We start from the raw sequence: 7,438 nt of genomic DNA on the forward strand, positions 1-7,438 counted from the left end.
TTCTCAGTAAAATCCTTAATATTTGCAATCATCGAATGTCCGTGACAGAAGATTCTCAGAGACTTCCTAAAGACAATTGGTCGTGTACTTTAAGAATAAAATTTACAGGTAAAACTGAAGCGTGGGGAGCAAATAGGACTGAGATTTCAAATATTCAGTACGGACAAACGCCGGGTTGAATGGCGTCCTGCGCTGTAAGATGATCTGATTTTCCAATGCTGATGAAATCTCGTTTCCTGTGGAATCGCTGAGTTGCAGGTGTTCCATGCAGACAGGTGCAGGAAATGCGAAAGTAACTTTGAATGAGGAAGTGCTGATGGTGAACATGGAGGCCAGTCAGCAGCGAGAAAGTTGGACCCGGGGAGTAATTTGTCCTGTTTGTTTGTATTTCTTCACCGATCCGGTTTCGTTGGATTGTGGACACAACTTCTGCCGCTCTTGTATCAGTCAGAGTTGGGAAAATAAACAGCCACATTCCTGCCCAGAATGCGGACAGGAGTTTCCGGAAAGAAAGCTCAGGATAAACCGGGTCTTAGCGAATCTGGCCGAGAAAGGTCGAAAATTAAAGCTGAGTTCGCAAGAGAGGGAATGTAAACCTCTTTGTGAGGAACATCAGGAAGAACTGAAGCTGTTTTGTGAAAGTGACAAGAAATGGATTTGTTGCGCCTGCGTCATTGCGTCGGAGCACAGAGAGCAACCACTTCATCCCGATTGAAGAAGCTGTTGAAATGTACAAGGTAAAAGTTAACAAGCTTTACTTCCTGATTACTGCATCATATTTTCATGGTCTCACTTTAATTTTCTGATGTCCTCTTCCAATCCCAGGATCGTGTGAAATCTTCCAACGATTCTCTCTCAGAGAAGAAATCGGCGGCTGTACAAATGGAACGGCAGCAGAAACGGAAGATTTCCAAAATTCGAGTAAAATCTCCTTGAGCTGATTTTCTGGGATTTTGGTTAGTTTCTTTCCCTTTATCGTGAAACATTAATGATGTTTCACATTTCATTTCACAGAGACATGCGAGCAGCCTGCAGACCCACATCAAATCCGAGTTCACTAAAATGCACCAGATTCTCACTGAGAAAGAGCAGAGTTTACTCAGAGATCTCAGGGAAGAAGAGGAGAGGATTCTCAAAACATTATCGGAGAAACTTTGGAAAATTCAGGAGAATTTAAATTCCATTCAGGAGAAACTCTTAATGTTGCAGAAGCAAATGAAGCACGAACCGATGCTACTTGAAGTGAGAAATGCAATTCATTGAAATTGAAGTCAACAAATAGGGGGCGAAGGGACTGATATAAATCAGTAATTTCACCCATCATTCAAAACTACTGGGGAAGGTGATGAGATAACAAAGTGTGGAGCTGGATGAACACAGCAGGCCAAGCAGCATCTTAGGAGCAGGAAAGCTGACGTTTCGGACCGGGAAGGTGATGGCCTAGTGGTATTATCACTGGACTGTTAATCCAGAGACCAAGGGGACCCAGGTTTGAATCTGACATAGACGGTAGGTGTCTGGAGACAGAGGGTCAGCATCTGATGCCTGGAACTAGAGGTTCAGTCTCTGCTGTCTGGATACAGAGAGTTAGTGTCTGGATACAGACAATAGCAGTATCTGCCAACTCAGATGTGTGTTTGATTTGTTTCAGGAGGAAATTTGTCCGAAGGGAAGGTAAGATAAGCGTATCACTTGAATTTTCCGCAGTTTGGTAAAATAATTGAAGGAAATCATTCTGGTCAATACATAACACGCCTTTTATTGTGCGCAGAATGAGCCACCAGAATAATGGGTTGCCAAGCGCAGACCCCACTCTGTCTATCGATAAATTCAACGGCCCGTTACAGTACACGGTGTGGAGAGAAATGATCCACTGCCATTAATCCTGGTAAATCTCAGACTCATTCCTATTTTCTAAATGATATCTTGTTTCTATGAAAGACTGATCCAATTCCATCAAACGGCATCTTTAGGAAAGGATAGGTAATGTTTATTTTCTTCGTTCCCTTCCCTTTTCCCCACGGCAGCTCCTTCCCTCCTCCCAACCCCACTTCTCTGTGGGATCTGCTCTAGTTCCAAATCGCTGTTTTGTTTTAGTTAAATTTCTCTTTCCGACTTCGTTCTTTTGGTGTCATCCTCCCCCCCACCCCGCCTTCTGCTGGTGTCTGTATCTTTCCCACTCTCCCTTGGTGTCCGTCCAGCTGGTCACGAAAGTGGGAATTCTGCAATGATCCGGGATTGTGTCCCTGGCCTGCATTTTCACTGGCACTTTGTGCAATCCTTGAAGGATCTGACCGGGGCGGGAGGGGGGGGAGGGGGTGTGGCGTTGTCGGGGTGGGGGCTGAGGGGGCTGTGGTGGTGGGTGGGGAGTCACTCTACTGGAGTTGAGAGCAACAGGAAACTGGGGAAGATGGGGAATGGGAAAGAAGGACCTGAGAAACAGAGGGAATGGGGTAACATAGAGAATGGGGAAGCAGGAACCTGGGAAACACAGGAAACCTGGAAACAAGGCATCAATATCCACAGGGGATTGGCAAATGCAGGGAGCTGGAAATGACTGGGCATGGGAAAGACAGGCGTCTGGGAATCACAGATATATCAGCAACACAGGGAACTGGGAAGCACAACATCCAGGATTGGCAGGGGAGGAGAAACCCCAGGTAGCTGGGAAATACAGGTGAGTGGGAATCATAGGGGAGTGGGAAAAAGAGGATCAGGGAACCACAGAGACTGGGAATCACAAGGGACTGGGGATACAGGGAACTGGGAAGCTCAGGGAACAAGGTACCACAGGGGAGTGGGAAGCGCGGGGAAGTGGTGATCACAGGGATCTATAATCACAGGAGAGTGGGAAGCGCGGGGAAGTGGCGATCACAGGGATCTATAATCACAGGGGAGTGGGAAGCGCGGGGAAGTGGTGATCACAGGGATCTATAATCACAGGGGAGTGGGAAGCGCGGGGAAGTGGCGATCACAGGGATCTATAATCACAGGGGAGTGGGAAGCGCGGGGAAGTGGCGATCACAGGGATCTATAATCACAGGGGAGTGGGAAGCGCGGGGAAGTGGTGATCACAGGGATCTATAATCACAGGGGAGTGGGAAGCGCGGGGAAGTGGTGATCACAGGGATCTATAATCACAGGGGAGTGGGAAGCGCGGGGAAGTGGTGATCACAGGGATCTATAATCACAGGGGAGTGGGAAGCGCGGGGAAGTGGAGATCACAGGGATCTATAATCACAGGGGAGTGGGAAGCGCGGGGAAGTGGCGATCACAGGGATCTATAATCACAGGGGAGTGGGAAGCGCGGGGAAGTGGAGATCACAGGGATCTATAATCACAGGGGAGTGGGAAGCGCGGGGAAGTGGAAAGCTCAGGGAACCGGCGTCACAGGGGAGTGGGAAATACAAGGACTGAAAAAGACAGGAAACTGGGTATCAGAGTGTCTGGGAAACAGAGGGAAGTGGGGATCAGCGGGGATTGGGAAGCACAGTAAAATGGGAAGCTCGGGGACTGAGAATCAGGTGTTCTGGACAGATGGGGACGTTTTAATACGGGGCCGAAGGTTTGCAGCAGACTGGGGAGCTGGTGCTCGTTCTGCTGGATTGGGCTCAGGCAATCTCTCGTTTGTAAGGTTTCCGCAACTTTGCAGAATGTGATTTGTGGGACCGAGTGCACCTCCACAGCTAATAACAAGACTGGATCCCTTCAGAAACCCCGGGATTCCCAGCAATCTCCTAAGTGAGCTCTTTTAAAAGGAGGCAGTTTGGAGACTGACAGAGAGGAACTCAATGAGTGACGGTGTTATTTGATCTCTCCCCCAGCTCCAGCCTCTCTCACTCTGGACCCGAACACAGCGCATCCCCGGCTCATCCTCTCTGAGGACCGCGCCAGTGTGAGAGTCGGGGACAAACAGCAGGAGCTCCCTGACTCCCCGGAGAGGTTTGATCGTTGGCTCTGTGTCCTGGCATCGGAGGGATTCACATCAGGGAGACATTACTGGGAGGTGGAGGTGAGGGGCAAGACCTGGTGGCGTGTGGGAGTGAGCCGAGAAAATGCCGAGAGAAAGGGAAGCATTGACCTGTGTCCCAAGACTGGGTATTGGACTGTGTGGCTGAGACACGACAATATATATCTTGCTGGGACTGATTCGATGACTGCTCTGTCGCCGAGTGTGGGCCCCGGAAGGATCGGGGTTTTCCCGGACTATGAGGGTGGACAGGTATCATTTTACAATGCAGATTCCATGACCCATCTCCACACTTTCACCCACACTTTCACTGAGAGGATCTTCCCACTTTTCCACCCGGGACCACATGACAGCGGACATAATTCTAGCCCCCTGACAATCTGCGGGCTGAAAGGTCACTGACGTAAACATCCCGTAATCTCACACTGCCTCCTGCTGGCTGGAAGCTGCAGGGGCTGGCTCTGTTGCACCTGCTGCTGCTGGTCCTTGTGTACGGGGGTACAGCGCCGTGCCCCTATGCTGTTGGTGAGCTTTGTTTCATCGGCTCAGGGGAACAAACTGATCTGAAGGTAGGAAAGTGTGGAGCTGGATGAACACAGCAGGCCAAGCAGCATTTCAGGAGCACAAAAGCTGACGTTTCGGGCCTAGACCCTTCATCACCCTGAGTCCATTCAGCCCTTCCAGACTATACTGCTATTGACCCGGATCACGGCTGGCCTGTATGTCCATCCCATTCACCGTCTACCTTCTGAACAACCCATTTCATACCATGTTTTATCTTTTTAACTGAACACCCGATGCAAAAGCGCTTTCCGTCGGTAGATGTGAATGACAAGTCTCCGAACTGCCTCTGGCCAATTTACATACCTCTCCCGGGTTTTGGGCATTCCCCAGCCAGAAGAAACAGTTTCTTCAGAGCCAGTCTATCAAGACAAACACCAAATCAGTTCTGTCTTATCTCCGCAACCATCTTCGGAATTTCACACTGAAGGTAAATTTGTTCTGCTTCCGCTCTCCAATTGCACACTTCCAGCTGTGACCTCTCTGAGAACTGACCTTCAGCCTTCTGTATGACAGCCCTCCTGTGATAAAAGCTGGCCTCCTGTATTGATTGATTGTCCGCTTTCTCTCCATGGTTTCTGTAACATTGTTCCACACAGCCACATATCTGAACAGCTCAGAATTTAGACATTAAGCTGCACTCGCTTCCTTGAACCCATTATTCCCAAGGATGTATGTTTAACATATTGGAAAATCAGGATAATTAAAAAAAAACGTAGTTCAAAAGTTATGATAATTTTATATTTGATTTGAATTGCCTTCAGTTTCTGTCCAGTCACAACCATTTGCTTTCTATCTGTAAATTGTATCCTGTTCTGTTGTTGTAGGGATATTCTCTGATAGAACCCCAAGCGTGTGGAAGCAGGCCATTCAACCTATCGAACCCACACTGACCCTCCGAAAGAGCATTTCACATTCCATCCAGACCCACCCTATCCCTGTAACGCTGTATTTTCCGTGAATAACTGACCGAGCCTGCACATCCCTGGGACACGATGAACACTTAAACATGGCCGACCCACCTAACTTACACACCTTTGGACTGTGGGGGGAAACCGAAGCGCCCGGAGGAAACTATTGAAACTCCACACAGAAACAAGCCACCACTCCCTCTCTGTGCCCGAATGATCGGTTCTGAGGGGGCGCTGGGCACACTCTGACTGAGGCTCACATCGATTGTTCAACGAGTTAAAATGGTCACTGCAAAATACAAGGACAGCCAGAGAAATAAAACAGAGACAAATGATCCAGGATCAATTTGATTAACTCCACCTGCTACCAAGAAACAGCTGGATACACTGGATATTGGAGAAGATGTGTCCAGTGACAGTGATGTTGTCAGGATTTCTGGTTGGGAACATTGTAACTGGTGTTTAACTGGAGAGCAGAGGGGCACAGCCTGGTGCAGGGAGAATGAAGATTGGGGTGAAGAAGAGGCCTGGAAACACCTCAGAGTCTTTCAAAAGACCAGATTCAGAATATTTCCGTGGAAACTTTTTTTGTTACATTTTTCCGGAGTCACTGTTACAGTTCCCAGTAGACAACCCACGAGCCACCAAAATAACACTAAGTAGATATCAGGCTTTTATTTCCTGACGGTGGCTCACCGTTTCCTCAAAAATAAAGCGGACAGTGCTGGAGAAATTCAGAAGGTCTGGCAACAGCTGTGGAGAGAGAAACAGAGTTAATGTTTCGATTCGGAATGATACTTTGGAATTTATTCAAGTTGGAAAAGTGACAGGGTCGAATGTTGTTGTAAAACTGGAAGAAGTGAGTGGAACAGTAGAGAAGCCCCTTTCCTCACTTTCTGATGTGAATGGTTTGTCCAGCAATATTGTATAAAATGTCAACTTAATTCTGGCCAAAAAATGCCTTCATATTTTAACCTAAGATTTTTTTCACTAATAGCCAAATAGCCTGCCATTCAAATTTCATAAGACACTTGTAAAATTTTGTTACTCTCCTAAAGTGGAATTACAATCTGATAGACTTCAGCCCATTCCCAATCGTGTGGTATTTGAGATTGTCTCTAAACCCTAATCAATATTTTACCTTTTAAATAATAATAGTCAGTCCTTGCTTATGATTCATTCTCTATACAGGGTTTTCATTGCAGATCTATCCACTCTCTTCCACTTCTGGTGAAGAGGATTGACTGAACAGGGGAGCTGCACTGTCATTGCCTTCATTGTTTTAATCAAGTTTTCACTGACTATGTAAGATAACTGAATGTCCACGTCCTCTCCCTCTGTGTAGATGATTCTGCTTGTATGATTCTATTGGCCTGTGAACTAGTCGGAGCACAGCTAGGACTCAATCCAAGATGTTCTCCTTTAGTATCTCAGTCTTTTACTTCCAATGCTTGTTCTAAAACTCGGTATGAGATCAATATTTTGAATTAAGTAGATTATTCCACACATGAAACCAACATATTCTATGAGAATTTGTTTCACTACTCTAACGCCAATTTCTGCACTTACTAAGTCACTTGCTCTGTATGTCAAGGCAGGATTGTAACCACCATGGATAACTGCCATGAATAGTTTTCCTACTATTACTCCTCTGTAGGTCAAATTGTACCAACTGCACACATATGCACCTGACTTTCTCTGATGCTCTGAGTTATCATTGCTCGTTTGTCTCCTTGACAAGAAGGATAGTGACATAACTCGCATTTGATATTAATATTGACAGCCTCCAATGGTTTTTTCCATATACAACGAGAAAGATTGCTCTTGACTGCCATAGTCATTTCTCGCTTCATAGCAGACTTCATGGTCTATACCCTGTGTCTGTTCACAAACCCACAAAGAATCTGAGCTGTGGAAACATGCACTTTACAGACAGTTTGCGGCCTCCACCTGCCAGTACTGATGGTAGAGGCTTCAAATAATTTTCATTGTATGC

The 7,438-nt window shown here is 46.8% G+C and overlaps 1 pseudogene; it reads left to right on the forward strand.

Moving 5' to 3' along the window:
• The first annotated feature begins 241 nt into the window (after positions 1 to 241).
• LOC125446338 (zinc-binding protein A33-like) lies at positions 242 to 5,137 on the forward strand (annotated as a pseudogene).
• The last annotated feature ends 2,301 nt before the right edge of the window (positions 5,138 to 7,438 follow it).

The sequence above is a fragment of the Stegostoma tigrinum genome, chromosome 34 (genome assembly GCF_030684315.1).
Source record: "Stegostoma tigrinum isolate sSteTig4 chromosome 34, sSteTig4.hap1, whole genome shotgun sequence".
In the NCBI taxonomy this organism is placed as follows: Eukaryota; Metazoa; Chordata; class Chondrichthyes; order Orectolobiformes; family Stegostomatidae; genus Stegostoma; species Stegostoma tigrinum.